Source organism: Stegodyphus dumicola, chromosome 10 (assembly GCF_044657685.1).
Source record: "Stegodyphus dumicola isolate Sdum_Otavi_A_Nest chromosome 10, ASM4465768v1".
NCBI lineage: Eukaryota > Metazoa > Arthropoda > Arachnida > Araneae > Eresidae > Stegodyphus > Stegodyphus dumicola.
Window position 1 is genome coordinate 55,063,391 of NC_140777.1, and position 18,682 is coordinate 55,082,072.

An 18,682-nucleotide genomic window follows, 5' to 3' on the forward strand; every position below is an offset into this window, starting at 1 on the left:
TCACAGCGTGGTTCCGAAGGGGAAAACAGAATTAGAGTAAAAATAAAATAAAGTATAAAATTAAGAAATCCGAAATGGTTCATATTTTAACGACCCCTCAAAATGGGTCTTTCAACGTTTAATACGGTTTATCAGTATAGAATATCAATAGAGGTGGCAAAGGTTGAACAGCGAAATGTTCTATAGGATATTCGATGAATATGCTTTCGGAGTAACATGGGAATATTTTATATTTTCTGTAAAGTGAAAAAATATTTAACGTAATTCTATAAATATAGTTAATGATTTTTATTAGAATAGTCATGAATAAAATGCAATTTTATTTAAAAGAATCCGATTAAAGTAAAAGTATTAATAACTGCATCTCTTTCATCTAAGTAGTTTGGCTTGTTAATTAATGACAGACAGACTGAATATGAAAGAAAACTATCTTACGTTTTCCTGAATGGTAACAGACTCGAATGAAAAGTGAACAACACTTATATGCGGAACAAAGCAAACTACCAGAAAGCAGTCTTAGAAAGCTAAACGCTGTATTAATCAAATACTATCAAACATTCTGTGCTATGCAGTAGTTACAAGTGTGTTAGAATATCGCAACATTTATTCGGAAATGAAATCAATATACTCATGTTGGATTATTGCCTGTTGCGTGCTACAGGATCGTACAGACAAAGAATATGTATTGACGTTCTTTGGCACACATATCTTTCCGTAAGTAGGCTAAATGAAAGGAAGGCGTGAATCTTTATTGACTTATGTAACAGTTCTTACAGTATCACAAACAACTATAAATAGCCTAAGAAAACCAAATAAAATCAGGGATAAAGAGCAATTCAACTGGGCATGCCAGGAATAACGTAAATCATGAAAATCATTCATAGGGTTAAGTCTAAAGCATTCAACGTGAGCGAAACGGTTAGCAAAGACTCATTATTTCCAAATGAACTGAATTACTGATAGCGCTGATTATTCAAGAAAGAAATTAAATACTTCAGGATTTTTTTTGCATTGGGGGGCACTGGCCTATAAGGACATTGGCCACTCCTAAGGCCAAGAATGGTGGTTATTTTATTGTGGAGGCACCTAATAGGCGGGCACAGTTACCTCCTATGAAGAGGCAGACAATTTTACATCCATGTCTTCTCTGGGATTCGAATCCGGACCCTTCGGTCTCGCAATCAGGTTCCGCTAAACAATATACCGTCTGGACGGCCTTCAGGAAGTTTAATAGCTACTAATTTTGTCGAGGGATATTTTATAAAATTTGCTGATATGAGGGTTTTCAAAAATATGCAGTATATAAACACGTGCATATCATATAAATGCAAATATTTACGAAACCTTTAACAGGGAGAAGGCTGCCGTAAGCAACATTTTACTATAGACATATCACTTTATTTGCATATATCATGGCCTTTATTTGATTTTATGAATGGTAAGTTTAACGTGGCATAGCCACTTTCGAAAATCCTGATAAGGTTAGCAAAAATGTGTACATATCAGGCTAACATCAAAAGTTTCAGTGACGCAGTGCTTCAAGAAACATTCTGAGAATCTACTTATAAGAATGAGTTTGCAGTAAAGAGTGTTTAAACAGAAAGTGGGTACATTTGAACAACGCTACCAGCAACGGCATATCAAATACAGTTTCTTTCCCCGTTGGAAAAAAATTAAAAAAATCCTATTTTGTAAATGTTCTATGTATTCTAAAAATTTAGAATGTTTGACATAGTTTTTATATCACACCTATGAACTCAGCTGTTATGTACACTGAGTGAAACTCTAACTAAATGTTGGAACAATTATTCTGTAATATTCTGACCTGAAAGTGCAGAAGTAGAATTAATTAAACAGACATTTTTGGCAGTCACATAATTTTCTTGATTTCGAATTTTAACTGGCTATCACGATAGCAGATTTGGCGGATATACGTTTTTTTGTTTTCTGCTATTACTTAAAACGAAAGATGTATATAAATAAGCCATTAACCATACTATCAGCTTAAACTCAAAATTCGACGTGGGCGACCACATTTATATTATTTTTAATATGTTTTATGAATCAAACTACTTAAAAGTATAGAAAATGTTGATTGATACCAAAACTTGAATAACAATAGTTATATATATATATATATATATATATATATATATATATGTATAATCATAAACAAAATAAATACTTAACAGCTACATAAAAGGCTGACTGCATCCCTCTCTGAATGTATGAAATCCCCCGGAGGTACTCTCCTTGGTTGAGAACACCTGTGTTATATGAAACCCCCCGGAGGTACTCTCCTTGGTTGAGAACACCTGTGTTATATGAAACCCCCCGGAGGTACTCTCCTTGGTTGAGAACACCTGTGTTATATGAAACCCCCCGGAGGTACTCTCGTTGGTTGAGAACACCTGTGTTATATGAAACCCCCCGGAGGTACTCTCCTTGGTTGAGAACACCTGTATTATATGAAACCCCCCGGAGGTACTCTCCTTGGTTGAGAACACCTGTGTTATATGAAATCCCCCGGAGGTACTCTCTTTGGTTGAGAACACCTGTGTTATATGAAATCCCCCGGAGGTACTCTCCTTGGTTGAGAACACCTGTGTTATATGAAATGTCAAACAAACGAAATTAAAAAAAAAAAAAAAAAAAAAAAAAAAAAAAAATAGGTACTATTCGGTTTCGAGGGCCGTAAAAATATTGCAGCAAAAATGTACGCGCAAAAGTGCGAAATCTAGCAAACGCGTCCATTTAAGAGCGCGCCAAATCTAGCGTACGCGCTGATTTCAGATTGCGTAAGTTTATATAGTTCTATATTTCTTAAGACGCCATTGAAATACTAGTTTAATTTTTAAAACCTTTTTTGATTTTAAATCTTTTTTTGATATCCTATAGATTTAACAATTTGGGAATTGCCCATGACGAATTTTGGGTAAAGTGCAGAATCCCCCACTGCTTGACGCGTTTTTAAGAATTGCACATACTCGGTATCCATGTGCACATCGACCTTTTTTCGCTTAAAAAACTCCTAGAATTGCACAAAAATGACACTGCGCGCACCCTTGACTTTATCTATGTACACATCGACCTATTTTCACTTAAAAAGTAAAAGAAAATTGACAAAATTCCAATTGTTTTTACCCTTGTAAAAAGCGGCAAAAAATAAGTGAGTGATTCTACACTTTACCGAAAATATTTTCAAAGAAAAGGCATCATTCCTTATAGAAAATTACGTTTGAACAACCAACGAGATGAAATTATGCTTTAGCGATAAGTCGGTAGAGAAATAGCGATGCAGACATCCATTCAGTTATGTTTAGCAATTTTTATATAAATTATAATAATGATCTGAAATACGTTATTTACTCTTAGTTACTCGTAGTAGTATTTACTCGTAGTTATTTACTCTTATGCTTCCATTCAGTCATGTTTAGCCTTTTTCATATAAATTATAATAATAAAAATGTATTATATGAAATTAACCTTTCATCTAAATTAAAACCTCAATCTTAAATAGGTACTTACTATTATACTTCTTTTCTTGCCGCAATTATTTTTGGCAGCATTGGCATCAACAATAGTTTGGCGATTTTTTACGGCCCTCGGAACTGAATAATACCAAAAATTACAGTAACAGAAAATATAGTTACGTAAAAACCGCATTTGATGTGAAAGTTATACAAGGCTAATTAAATACTTAATAACCGTTATGATGAATTTAGAAAATAATAATTTAATCGATAAGATTAAATAAAACTGTATAATATTTGTAAAGAATGTTTTCCTCAGTAAAATTATTATAGGAATCATGTTTAAATACAAATGTTAAAGCAAAATATACTACCTAGAATAATGGAATACTTAGAATGAACTTACTTATAGTAATGGAAAACATATTTGTCATACATAAATATATATGTCTAGTACTTTGAACAATGGAAATTATATATATATATATATACACCAGACTATGATTACAAATGTTTACATTATGAATAAATAAATTATCTTAAAAGTCGCATGCATATTAGACAAAAATTAATTTCAAAATACTCACGTTAAAAAAAATAAGTATTTTACTTTGTACCAGCGAAACTAAATGAAATATGCTTACCTGCATCAGCGTAAAGAGAATGACTATTTTGCAAATTACTATTCTGTAAAAGTAAGCAAATGTTAAAGCATTGAACTCTTATTTAACAACGTTCTGGAGCACACATGGCACACCTCCAACACGATTCGCACCTCGATATCAGCGAGACAGGGTAACAAATATTTTAACTGAGTTTTGTCTAATTAAATTAATGGAGCGCGAAATGAAGTAAACTTAAAATGCTGTCCCGCTGAGGATTTTGGAAATTGTAATTCCCATGCGACGAGTGACTACTATCAGCCCGATATTGAACCTGTCTATGTCATAAAGTTTACCTATACTGGTATGTGAAACCACTGATTATCAACAACCACAGTGCTAGCTTTATGTGCATTTAGCACAACTTCCTCACGTAAGCCCAGATGCGGCGCAGCGCTATTCAATTTCCATAGCCATGTCTATCCCTAATTTAGTGGCACTTCAGTGTAGTTACAACACATAAAGCTTGGACATACCTATAACGATTGCAATAGAAAAAGATTAACTTACTACCAAAAAAGAGGAGAAAAAGACACAGTATATTGGTTCAGAAAAATCAAGGACATTTTTTCTAAAGGTTTAATTGTTCTTACTGGACTCTTTTCTAAAGAGAAACTTAAAGTAAGGAAAGTAGAAACAAATATCAAAATTAATTCGGATTACAATCAGAAAAAACTTTAAACACCTATATTAAAAGACGAAATGTCATCTCTTTATCCAAAAGATCTTGAAAGTATTAAGTTCCATCAGGTAAAGGCTACAATTCATACCTCTAAATCTACTGCTTTATGGTTTGAAAAAATAAGATATGAAACCGGAATTAAAGCTGTACGGTCTAGATGCATATCCTCGAAATCTCCTGATGTGTCTCTCATGGGTTCATGTGCATTTGTACGTTTAAAACAAGTTCTTTATACGTGGCAGCCCCAAACATTGGATAGACTGTGGAACATTTTGAGGTAGAAGTTGCATAAAATCAAGCTTGATGTTTTCAGGAAAAGGCTTTTCTCTTGGAAATCAAGATGTAATATGATCGTTCAACAAAAGGACTCTCAGACGGAATTTATTAGAAAATGAGATTATAAGATGTGTTTATATATCTAAATCTTTGCAAAATCCTTAAAAAAATACCTGAACACCCCCTGTACTCAGTGGTTTGCGATAGGTTTGTTGAATTTTAAGTTTCAGACTAAACGTTTGAGGATTATTCATAGTGTTTCCTTTATTCTCATTTTTATTAATAATGCCTCATAAATATTTATTCAGATATATGAAAATTTCATTTTGTAATTTATAAAATACGTTGTTTTTAAATATTTTTAACCCAGAGGGATATTAGCCCGAATTCTGTTCAAACGTCTATGTGTGCAAATGAAAAAAATGATCCCTTTGCGCGTAATGCAAAGTCTGAAAGCTTTCAGTTTAATATTTGTTTTTCCTGTATCTCTGGGTTTGTAAATTCTTTTTTAACTTCCAGTATATATCCAATCGAGACATTTTTATAAAAAATTATTTAAATCCATTTCTTCCAAATTTCATGTCATGACTGATTTGTTTGAGTAAAAGTCAGGTTATTTGAAAAAGGCAAAGAAAAGGATGGTTACGTACCTGGCGCGAGGGAGGGCTTTGCGGAGAACGTTCTAAGGGAAATTGCCTCATATACGTTGAGATAAGGAAACTGCACAAGCCAACCATGCAGCCAGCACGTTGGCGAGGAATGAAACAGGGTAAAACTCTTCGCAATCTTAATGACAGAGCATATTGCTATGGAACACATATTGAAAATACTTCGTTTGAAAAGAAAGCAATATATTCTCATTTATTATTTCTAGTACGTTTTGACATGAAGGCCACGGAGAGAAAAAAATCTAAAATAAAAACTAACATCCTTATTCGTGTTTTAATGATAATCTGGAGATTTTTTATGCGAAATGCCGACAAATCACTTACGAAAAACAAAAAGAAAGTGGCTGACGGTCCCTTCGAATTGGGAGCACAGACAACAAGGGAAAATATGCCTAAGAAAAATTTCAATAATAGCTACAGCTTTCCTTAATTCAATGAGACGATATAGTTTAAAATAGAGCATATTGGTTAATCTTAACTGAATATGGTGTGTAAACTAGTAAATTAATTTAAGAACACAAGAAAAAGTAATTTAGCAATAGCATTTAACTGCAAATAATCATTTTAATTTCAGGTTAAGATATAATTTCATTTTTATTTTACAGTTCTGAAATGTAGCTGCAAAAAAGAATTTTAAAATGACTTTCTGTTTGCATTTCAGCTGTAGCGAAATCGATTGGACTGGAAACATCCTTCCTCTCTCTTATCGAATAAGGCAATTTTTTCCGTCCAAATCCAATGCTCAGTCAATGACATCGTCACTTAGTCAGTTATTTTTCAGTCAATGTCCAATTTTTATTCAGTCACTGGTCAGGCAAGGAGATGTTCCCTTTCTCGGTCCCTGTTCAGCGAATGTCCAATTTTTAGTCTATCAGTGGTCAGTCAATGAGATCGTTACTTAATCTGTCATTGCTCAGTCAATGTCCAATTTTTAGGCAGTCACTGGTCAGTCAATGAGATTTGTGTCACGGCAAACGAATTTTTGACGAATATGAATTGAAATTGTGTAAACTTATCTGAGATCTCGATAATATGCTATAAGTCCTTGGTTTATTTTTAATTTTTTAAAGCAGAAATATTTTAGTAATGGTTTTCTTAGGTTTGAAATTTTGAAACGCTTGCTATGAGTCGAAGAAGGATGTTGAGTGTATTCGTCATCAATATAGATAAGAGGGACGGAACCAACGACGGCATCAACAGGGTGTTCTTGAGAATCTTGAATTGGTTTGAGTTCTGTTCTGTCTATTTGATCCAATTTGCCATTCATTCCTGGTTCATTATTTGTGTTAAGGAGATTACCAGAATCGATGTCACTTTGTGCTCCAAGATCGTTATGCGATACAATGCATTCAGCATCCAATGATTTAAAACAGGCATTCAAACTGAATTCTTCTTGGTTCAACATGGTTATACTGCTATTCGTGCCTATTTGATTACCTGAGTTATCAGGTTTTGGAAAATCAAAATCCATTTCTGTTTCATGTTGGAGGTAATTAAATTGGTTTTCATCGCTGATATTGTGCACATCATAAGGATTATTATCGAAATCTTTGGCAAAATGGTCGATGTGGTCAGTATCACTATCAATATGCAAATTAAGAAAATTTTTATCAAAAGCTTCGTTATTAACTTCGAGGACATCGGTGTCACTGTTTATATCCACATCAAAGGAATCATCATTAAATTCGTTAATATCATCATATGAATCAAGGAAATCTAAATTAAGTACCTTCTTTCCGGTGTTAAACTTGTGTTCATTACGGTTAATAGAGTTTTCATCATTATTTTTCCGAGTTTTCTCTTCTCTTCCAGGAAACAAAAGAAACACAGTCGCAAAACAAATAAGTATGCCCAATAGGCTGTCGATAAACGGTGTTGGTATAAAAACGTAGCACAATACTGTGAAAAAAAAGAACTCCATTTCTAAAAATGGTTCCAATTCGATTTCAGCATTAAAAATAACAAGTTTAAGCAAATAAGCTCCACACGTAAGTTTTTAGCACCACTAGAATCGGTATCTCTAATGATTATGGTTTATAAGCATTGTTAAAAATGTATACATTAACTTTGTTGTAATTCAACAAAAGCCTAAAACAATTATTGGTAAATTCATTGTTTCGAACGCTATTAAAAGGATTCCTTGAATATGTAACAATGAAAGGTATTCTGATATATAACTCATAATAGAAGGAAGATTGTATGTGTCTGTCTTTCGTTTGGGCTGAGTGTAAGCTAATAGACCCAGGGCTACGAATTTGCTACATAGGTGCATCTAGAAAAGAGCCAGTGTACCTCGAAACGAGGTTTCCAAAATTTGAATGAGGTTTCAAATTATATTTTTTTAATTTTTGTTTTATTCATTTGCCTTTGATAAAATCGATAATTCTCTTTCATTACATCAGCAATAATGGCACGAGGCCATTGTTGCTGTTGTATCCCTGTTGCCATTCGGAAAAATGAGGGCGAAAATTACTGTTTTAAGAATTTTTAATTAATATCTCTGATTTTTGCTATTTTTTGGATAAAAGTGTAAGCGTAAAATTGGAAAACGAACCAACGCTAAACTACCGCTGCCATACATATTCAAATAAATAATTCTTTTTTGGAGGGGTCTTCTTGCTATACAAAACATAAACGTAATACTTATATATAACCAGAGATTATTATTATTCGAACGAAAATACGTTGAATACTATAGAGAAAATATTTATCAATAAAAAAAGTACTTTCAAAACATGTATTTTTCTTTGACCTATTATTTTAAAGCACAAAAATTATGTTATCTTTACACTCGCATGAAAATGGCTTCATCAACCTTCGGCTGGGTAAAAATTCATCTAAATATAAACACAATACAGAAATATATCAAAATATTTTTAATTCTTTAATATCCACCTCTTTAAGATAAAATCAACTGGTTAGCGTAACGTTAACTTACGTTACATAATTAGCAAGAACAATACACCAAAATGAGTTTTGGTGATCGATGTGCATAGTATATAGAGTGTTTTTCCTACTTTTCATTATTTATTCTTTATTATATTTCCTTAATTAGTGCTGGCAAATCGATATGGATCTTGCGCTCTCTGAGGCAGCACTTTGATGTGTATTATGTGTTAAAAATTTCGACAACTGGTCTGTGCAACTATGCTCCGCCCACTCCTTTTGTGTGGCTCAACAACTATCCCTACGCTATTCCGTTAGCTTGAAGACACGGAAGTAGGAAGACGCTACAGCTGTAGAACCTACGAAGAGAACGATATGCCAAAGTTTTTATAATACAGATATGCTAATTTGCTTTTACGATTTGAAAGTTATGCTTCAGATATATTTAAATCCCTATTTTACCTAAGTTTTGCCACTGTTACATATTGCCACATTGTATGTGATTCAGAACTTCAAGTGCACAGGATTGTTCCATCATTTGGATTTATTTTTCACTTCTTTGATACCCACTAAGGACAGATATGGATAGGTAAAAATTTCAGGGTCGTGTTCCTATTAAATAAGCGAAGCCCTATGACCTATATATCATTAGAGGTAATGTATTTATCCCTAGGAAGGGCTATAAATAATAAGATCAATCATATGCTTACATACGGAACGATCACAACAGACGACATTCTGACATCATACCGGGCGACGACATTTCATACGACCATCATAACAGACATTCTGAACATGCAAAACCGAGTGAATATACTATACAACTTGAATCCTCTACATTCCTCAATAATAAGATATACTAATTTGGAAAGATGCGCAGTAGAATTCAAGGTAGGGCTGTCTACTACGAGGCTCAGGATGCTGTCTACTACCAGCTCCCCCACAACCGGGGTAAATTAGACGGATCGAGACTCATCGCTCCTACACATTTCAACTCCACTATTGTCTATTCTCTATACTTTTCCTGCCCAGGTAAGAATGGAAACTCGATGGCATGTATTTAGGAAAGGTACCCTCGTCTGTCTACGGCTTCCGAAGGCCATATGTTGAAGGGAGCGATACACGAACTTTTTACTGACTCTACGACTGTCGCCTGCTTCAGCTAGGGGGTAATTTGAGCTATTGTTTACTTCGTTGGCCGTGTACAATACGGCTGAGACGTCTCACTCGACGATTATTCTAAGTTAACTGTGCTTTGCACTTTGCCCCATCGCTAGTTCGTTTTTCCGCCATCCGTGCATTCTCGGTATGCACTTGACACTGTCTAATGTTAACTTGCATTTCGCATTCCCAACTCCCCTTTCGGATTGTTTATTTCCATCAACTTTTATGCAATCATTTGTATACACCCTATTCTGATCGAATTCAATGCCAAGCCAGAATTATTGATTCTACAAAGGAATTTTAAATGTAGTGCATTATTGGTTTTAGCCTTCTGAGAACCAAATATGATAGTTCACATAGGCACAGCTTCTGTATAGTCCACCCAGAAGTTTAACCAAAAAATAGCGCCAAGAGCGGACGTAAATGATCTGATCTGGTAACCCATACTATTCGCCAAACGCAATGTAAACAAGAGGATGGAATTAGGGTTACAGCTAATATAATAGTCAGTTACATTTATTTAATTTCAATACAAATTACCGAGATATCCATTTACTCATAGTTTAAATGCACGTGCCAATGTATTCTTACTTTTCTGGCATAGCTACTCTTAAAATTTATCTCGCGCTGCATTGCACGAGGAAATACAACATTTTTAAATTAGAATTGTACTAAAATTATCTATCTACACAAAATTCGTAACAGTATTTTCGCCTATTGTTTAAAGCTCAGATATTGTGGAGAATACTGTTTTGGAGATCAGAATTTTGCATTTAGTTATGGATTGCTCTAAACCTGCTGTTAGTGATGTTGTAATTGAGAGATTTTAAGGGAAAATTTAAGGTGGGAGTTTTCAAACAAGCGTAGAGTATGAACTTTAAGATGATTTTTGATGGATTGTGGATTACTGAAGCACAAAACTTGTGAAAAATGTAAAATACCGTGCAAAGGTTTCTTATATTTGGGAAAGCCAACCAAAGGTGAGATTTTCCGGCTATAGTTACCATCATCCGAAAAGATTTGGCTCAACAACTAGGAAACAAACTTAACTGGACGCCGCCCTGCGTTGCCCTCCAGACTGTGTCCGGTGAGAAGATCGACATCGACGGAAAAGTAAATGTTAACATCACGTCTGGAAGTGCCGCTTACCATCACACGGCATATGTAGCAGGGATCACTGATTCTTGCATACTAGGATTGGACTTTCTAAGAAAATACAATTTTTCCTTGGACTTTAAAAATAACGAATTGCATTCTACATCTGAGGACATAGCGTTATTTGGAGTTAATGATGAAGAAGTTAAATCTGTCCATAAAATCTTAGCACAAGACAATATCACAATACCGGCAAGAACAGAAATTTTACTTCCTGGATCATTAGCCGAAAACAGAAATTTCCGGTACGGCATCATAGAATATCCAAATAACTGTGATATCCCAAAAAATGTATTATATGAAATTAACCTTTCATCTAAATTAAAACCTCAGTCTTAAATAGTTACTTACTATTATACTTCTTTTCTAGCCGCAATTATTAGGGTTGCCGCAATTATTTTTGGCAGCATTGGCATCAACAATAGTTTGGCGATTTTTTACGGCCCTCGGAACTGAATAATACCAAAAATTACAGTAACAGAAAATTACAGTACTAGTAGCCTCAACACTCGTCGACCTATCCAGAACGGTTATCCCGGTGAGAGTCGCGAATATAACTGAGAAGGTGAGAATTATTAAGAAACGTGAAGTGGTTGCAGCATGTACTCCAGTAACCACCGTTGAAAGGAAAAATAACATCCAAGAATCCGTGTCTTCAGAAAGCATTACATCAGAGTTACTTCAGAATGCGCAATTAAACGATGAAGAGAAGAATGCTGCCGATCGCGTCATTAAAGATCTTCAAGTTGTTTTCTCCCGTTCGTCTTCCGACGTGGGTCGAACCAGTTTGACACAACATAGAATCGATACCGGTGATCATCCCCCGATCAAGCAACATATAAGACGTCTACCATTTGCTAAACAGCAAGAGGTACGAACACTTTTAAGGGATATGGAAGAAGGCGATGTCATCGAGACATGTCCATGGGCATCTCCCATCGTCTTAGTCAGAAAGAAAGACGGCTCAACAAGATTTTGCGTCGACTATCGCCGGTTGAATCAGGTTACGAAGAAAGACAGTTACCCTCTTCCTAGAATTGACGACATTCTAGACACTCTTTCTGGAAGCAGGTGGTTCTCAACCCTTGATTTAAAGAGTGGTTATTGGCAGGTAGAAATACACCCTGAAAACCGAGAAAAGACGGCGTTTACTACGGGTCAAGGGCTTTGGCAATTCAAGGTGATGCCGTTTGGACTGTGTAATGCGCCGGCAACATTCGAACGCCTTATGGAGACTGTTTTCAAAGGTCTTTCCTACGAAGCTTGTCTGATATACCTGGACGATATCATCATCGTCGGAAAGAGTTTCGAAGAGCGTCTAGAAAATCTTAGAAAGGTGCTTCAGAAACTGAAAGAGGCCAATCTGAAGCTGAGTCCCCTAAATGCAAATTGTTCCGAAAGGAAGTGACTTACCTGGGACATGTCATCTCTGTAGAAGGTGTGTGCACGGATCCTGAAAAGGTGTCAGCCGTTAAATCCTGGAAACGTCCCGAAAATGTCCATCAGCTGAGAAGCTTCCTAGGGCTTTGCACCTACTATAGGATATTCGTGAAGAACTTTTCTTCCATCGCAAGACCACTTCGCAAGCTGACAGAGAGCAAGCAAAGATTCTTGTGGACAAAGGAATGCGAGGATGCATTTAACAACTTAAAGGAAGCTTTAACATCTGCTCCAATCCTGACGTATCCTCAGCTCGACAGACCATTTATTCTCGACACCGACGCGAGCAATGAAAGTGTCGGTGCTGTTTTGTCCCAAGAAATAAACGGCCAAGAACGTGTAGTAGCTTACTGGAGCAAGTGCCTGTCTAAACCGGAGAGGAATTACTGTGTCACAAGGAAAGAGTTGCTCGCCATAGTCAAAGCTGTAGAACATTTCCATCATTATCTATACGGGAGAAAATTCCTGCTCCGCACCGATCATGCATCATTGACCTGGCTTTTAGATTTCAAGAATCCTGAGGGTCAAATAGCCAGGTGGATACAGAGATTCCAAGAATATGACATCACTATCCGTCATCGTAAAGGATCATCACACAGAAACGCCAACGCCCTGTCTAGAAGACCTTGCCAAGAAAGCTGCCGATATTGTTCCAGGGTGAAGCGAAATACGAGCTGCTGACTCCGGTAGCAAGACAAATTACAACATCAACATCGGCTGATCGACAACCGTGGAGTGATGAAGAAGTCAGGAAAGACCAGCTGGAAGACCGCGACATTAAACCCATAATTGATTTAATGCAGTCATCAAACAGAAAACCTACCTGGCAGGACATTTCTATCTGTAGTCCTACAACCAAACAATATTGGGCACTCTGGGATTTACTTCGCCTTCAAAATGGCGTCTTATACCGGAAATTCGAATCGGATGATGGGAAGACGTTCCAATGGCAAAGGATACTTCCAAGATCCCGGATTCCTGATGTCCTTAAAGAACTACATAAGAGCCCTACGGGAGGTCACTTTGGAATAATGAAGACCTTACGTGAGTTCGTGAGCGCTTTTACTGGAATAATGCAAAGAATGACGTGCAAAAGTGGTGCCGATCTTGCGATGCCTGTGCAGGTAGAAAAGGACCGAGAAAACGTAGCCGAGGCAAGCTGCAACGTCACAACGTAGGTGCGCCTTTTTAACGTATCGCTTTTGACATCTTAGGACCTCTGCCACGAACTGATGATGGCAACAAATACATACTCGTTGTCATTGATTAACTTTACCAAGTGGCCTGAAGCTTATCTTATTCCTGATCAAGAGGCTGTCACAGTAACTGAGGTAATGATACAGCACTGGATTTCCAGGTTCGGAGTGCCTCTTCAGTTACATTCAGATCAGGGAAGGAATTTTGCCTCAGCAGTAATCAAAGAACTATGTAAACTACTCTGCATTGACAAAACCCAAACGACACCATTACATCCCCAGTCGGACGGCATGGTAGAGAGGTTCAATCGAACCATCCTTAATAACCTCTCATTAGTGGTTTCCAGAAACCAACAGGATTGGCACAAGAAATTACCGCTGTTTTTACTGGCTTACCGCAGTGCTGTCCACGAGATTACCGGCTATTCCCCATCACAGATGCTCTTCGGTCGTGACCTTCGTCTGCCTTGTGATCTCTTGTTTGGTCGCACTCCGGATGCTCCTTCATCGTCTGAGGAATATATTAAAGATCTCCAGCCCCGGTTTGAAGTGATGCACCGTTCCGCACGAAAGCGAGTGAACTTGGCGACGGAGAAAGTGAAGACCAGATGCAACGCGAGAGCTACTGGACATAGATTCAACAAAGGAGACAAGGTGTGGTTGTGGAACCCGATTCGACGAAAAGCAGTCAGGCCTGAATTACAGTCACCTTGGGATAGTCCGCATGTAGTGCTGAACAGACTGAATGACGTCGTGGTTCGGATCCGTAAGTCTTCGAACTCTAAGCCTAAAGTCGTTCATTACGACAGGTTAGCTCATTACAATGGCCATTGTACGTAATGTGTATAATTGTAAATAGTATAAGACCATGGTCCTTTTTGTTTCTAAATGTGTATTTGATTTGATTTGTATTTAGTATTTGATTTGCATTTAGTATATGATTTGTATTTAGTATTTGTTTTGTATTTAGTATTTGATAGCATTTGATTTGTTTAAGTTAATTATTGCATTTATTGTTTATGTTGTTTGATATTGTAATGTAATGTTTATGCCACAGTTGTAAGTTTAGCTTCCTGTCCAGGGATTGTACTGCCCGGGACGTGCAGTCATTGGGAAGGGGGCAGTGTTACGAATTTGGTATTTAAAAAGCTAATGTTAGTTCAATTATAAATTAAATGGTTTTATTTCTTGCGCAGTGCAGCGCGTGAAGAATAGTAAAAGAAAGCTAAGCCGGAAAATTGAAAATACAAGAGCGCGTGCATTAAATAAATAAATATCTCTTTTTGATTTCGAGAAAGTACTGGAAAATTCTAGCGCGTGATTATAAAATCTTATAAAAGGAGGAAAACATCTCAGTTCGTAGTAGTTGCTTAGTTTGTTGTTGTTTAGAAAACTGCTCTTTTTGATTGTAGCGAATTCGCGGATTAGCGTTCTTTAGCTGTTTTGAATTACGTTCTATTGGACATTTGAGTAGTTAAAAGATAACTACTGTGAGATATTGTAATATTGCATGATAATTTGAGAAAATTTAAGCATTTTTGTTGTGATAATAATAAATTTTTGTTCATTTTTCATCGGACTTGTGCATTTATTTCATAACGAACCCGTACGCACGCAACAATATTAATCATTTCTGGTCTTTTGTAATATGGTTTAAGCATGTTAATGTGCTATACCTGATTTGGCTCATTTTTTGTTCCTCTAAACATACAATATAATTGGTTTCTGAAATTTTTTGCTCTATTTTTCCAGCCCTTTCCATTGTGCCTCTAGTTTATTCTGACGTTTCGTAGATAACAAGAAATAAATCTCCTCTATCAAATTCTCTTTTCACTGCGTTCCGATCGTACCATGTTTTCCTCTGTTGTTAAGCTTCTTTCATGTTTTCCACGACAAGTCCTTGGCATTTCTTCATTTGATTAATAAGTTCGAAAACGTAACTGACAACATTATTACTTTCTTCAGTCGGTTCTAGCCATTGGTCATAAAGTAAAGTCGCTGTCGTTCATAGGTTTTTGCCATGAACTAGTTCTGTTGGTGTAAAACCAATGATTTCGACTGTGATTGTTCTGGGAGCAAAAAGAACTGATGGTAGATAGTTCTCCCAATCAGAAGTCTCTCCCATACATACGACTCTTAACCTTTTTAGCGTTCTATGGAATCGTTAAACGGGATTACTCTGCGGATTGTACACAGAGCTTCTTATATGTTTAACGCCGAAACGCTTCAAAAATTCCACTGTCAAAGCACTGACAAAAGAGGTCCCCTGATCCGTTTGGTTAAATCAGTTGTTACTGTTAATGTTTGTAATCAGCGCTGTTAATGTTTGTAAATGAGATACAAATTCTTCTTTATCAATTTGAGCCCATTCTGCTTGCCTTTCAAACAGTAGCAAATACAGACTGGTATCTCCTTTCTTGTCATCACGGCCGAGCGGTAAAGACGCTGAACACTGGTAGTTCGGTCCGAGGTTCGAATCCAGCGAACAGGCTGGTTACATGGGTGTTTTCGTGTTTTCCCCCATGTGTAATGTGTATACGAACCAGTTTTCCTTAGAAAGTCCTCCACGAAGGCATCCCTCCCTTTAGGCAGATAGCCCTCGTGTGCTTTGCCATAATTGAATAATCCAGTCTAATCCAATCCTTTCTTGTCATCGAATTTCTACATAAGGTGACGCAGCTCCGTTTTATGTATGAGACATTGTCTCTGCTTCAGGTCTTAATCTCTCTAATTCATATTGTTCTTTTCTTCTCCGCTCTTCTGCTTCTTCCTGCCTCCTACCTTCTTCTCTTCCCTCCCTCTCTTTCCGTTCTTCTCTTTACCTTTCCTCCATCTCTTTCCGTTCTTCTCTTTTCTTTTCCTTCCCATCTTTCCTTTCCTCTATTATTGTATATAAAACTCCTTTAACAAATACTTTATCATAATCACTGCTTTCAAACATTTTCCGTTTTAAATCGACTATTTTCAAATCTGCAGTCACATGAACTCCCAGTTCAGCCGCGAGATTTTGCAAATTTTCCTTACGAGCTCTTCCTAAGTAAGCCATTGTTTCTATGTTTAAAATTAACGAGCACTGTGTTCTTTTTACTTCATTAAAATAGCTCAAATCAATTACTTTAATTAATTAACTCAGCCAGGAATCACGGAATTAAATGCACTCTGTGAAATACGCAAACCTCAAAAAATTATATATATAAATTATATGAAATTCATACTCTCTACCAAATTAATTTTGACTAAAATAAAAATAACAACATACAGCAATATATATCTCTTCTGCTGGACAACTAAAATTAATATTAAAAATAATATCCAATACGGTAATAAAATACGAGAATTCAATATTAACAGGAAGTAATCTCTAATTCAGTGATAAACTAATAAATTAAAGCAATTCAATATAAACAGGATGTAATAATCTGGTATCACTAACATTACGTTCAGGGATGAACTAATAACATTAGGCAATACAATATTAACAGGAAGTAATAATATATGGTATCATTAACATTACATTCAGTGATGAACTAATAAAATAAAAATACTCAAGATTAATTCGATCTCGGCCGGTGGCTCTAAAAGAATTAAGACTGTGATACTTCTTTCGCAATTTGAAGCAAACTCCATTGATGGAACACAGCAGTAACTTTTATTTAACGCTCAGAAATAGCGACATACAAACAAGAAGAGAAACGTATTCTAAACATTTGAAAATAAAATGAATACATTCTTCGTGCGAGAGCCACAGTGTAGTAGTCTCTCGAGTAGGTGTCTCTCGTACCTACGTTTCAAACATAGCTGTTAACTTATACCTTAATGTTCATCTATTTAAGGGGAGTTGGAGCCCCAAAATCTTCAAAAAATTGTGATTTCGGATTGTTGCCTTTTCAAATTCTCTACACTTTTATCTTTCTAAAAATACCATTCTTTAATCTCTATGAAAATTATAACTGTAAAAAAATCTAGTTTCAGTTTTTCATCTACTGCTTTGATCAATGAGAATTTTTACACAAGAACGCGTTTTTCTCCAAACGTGATTTTTTTACACTCGATGTACCTTTTCTCAGGAACTACTGCTCACAGGTATCTAAACTTTTTATGTCTTATTTATTAGGTTCCCTAATATGTACTGAAATGAGCTTTTTGTAATAAACTTAGAAAAAACATAATTTTTTTGTGTGAGAAAAGTGCTAAATTTTACTATGCCTAACAAAATATCCTGTAATATTCTCTAAAATTCAAAATGTTTCAAAAGCGCATTTCAGTATAATCAGATAGGTATACTTTAATTACAGAAAACATTTCAAGCTTGTATCTACAGCAGATTTTGAGGAAAGGTACATCGAAAATGGCCAATTTAACATTGTCGGTATAGGGGTTTCTGATACCCCTTAAATTATTTATTTAAACAAGCAGCTACGCGACCAGCATTCATCTGACTTTTAAATGTACCGGGAAAATGTCTGAAGGGAACACCAATTGTTAAATTTAAAAACTGCACAAAACAAGTTCATAAATATATATATGAATAAAAATCTGAAAGGATTCAGATTTTTAAATTACGCCCAAAGGTGCATTTTTTTAACGTTTTAGGTGTTACCTTTATTTATTAAATATAAATAAATTATTCTTTTCACTTAAACTTTCTTTATTCTTTATTCCTTCCACTTAAACCATAAAATTCGGTTTAATAGCAATGTGGAAAATAATTTTTAAATGAGCATATCTTTAGAATTTCCGATACACAGTTCCGCGAGTTGGAAATAAAAAGGTGTTTTTTTTCCTCCCCGTAGAGTGTTGCCATAGCTCGCTTTTAAATCGTTGAGTTTTTTAGGCCAGAACTCTGTACAGTTTTATAAAATATGAAATCTATGAAGTCCAAATTTTAAATTTGGTTTTTCACATGCCCATATTCGTAGGAGGATTACGTCATTCAAAATTCGATGGCTCCATGTACCGTTGTTTTATCACAATGCGAGAAATATACATACATTTATACAGATTTTTCATTATTTAATTTCTTCAAATATAATGCATTTGGTGTCACAGCGAGAAATTCAAAAAATGCATTACATATAAC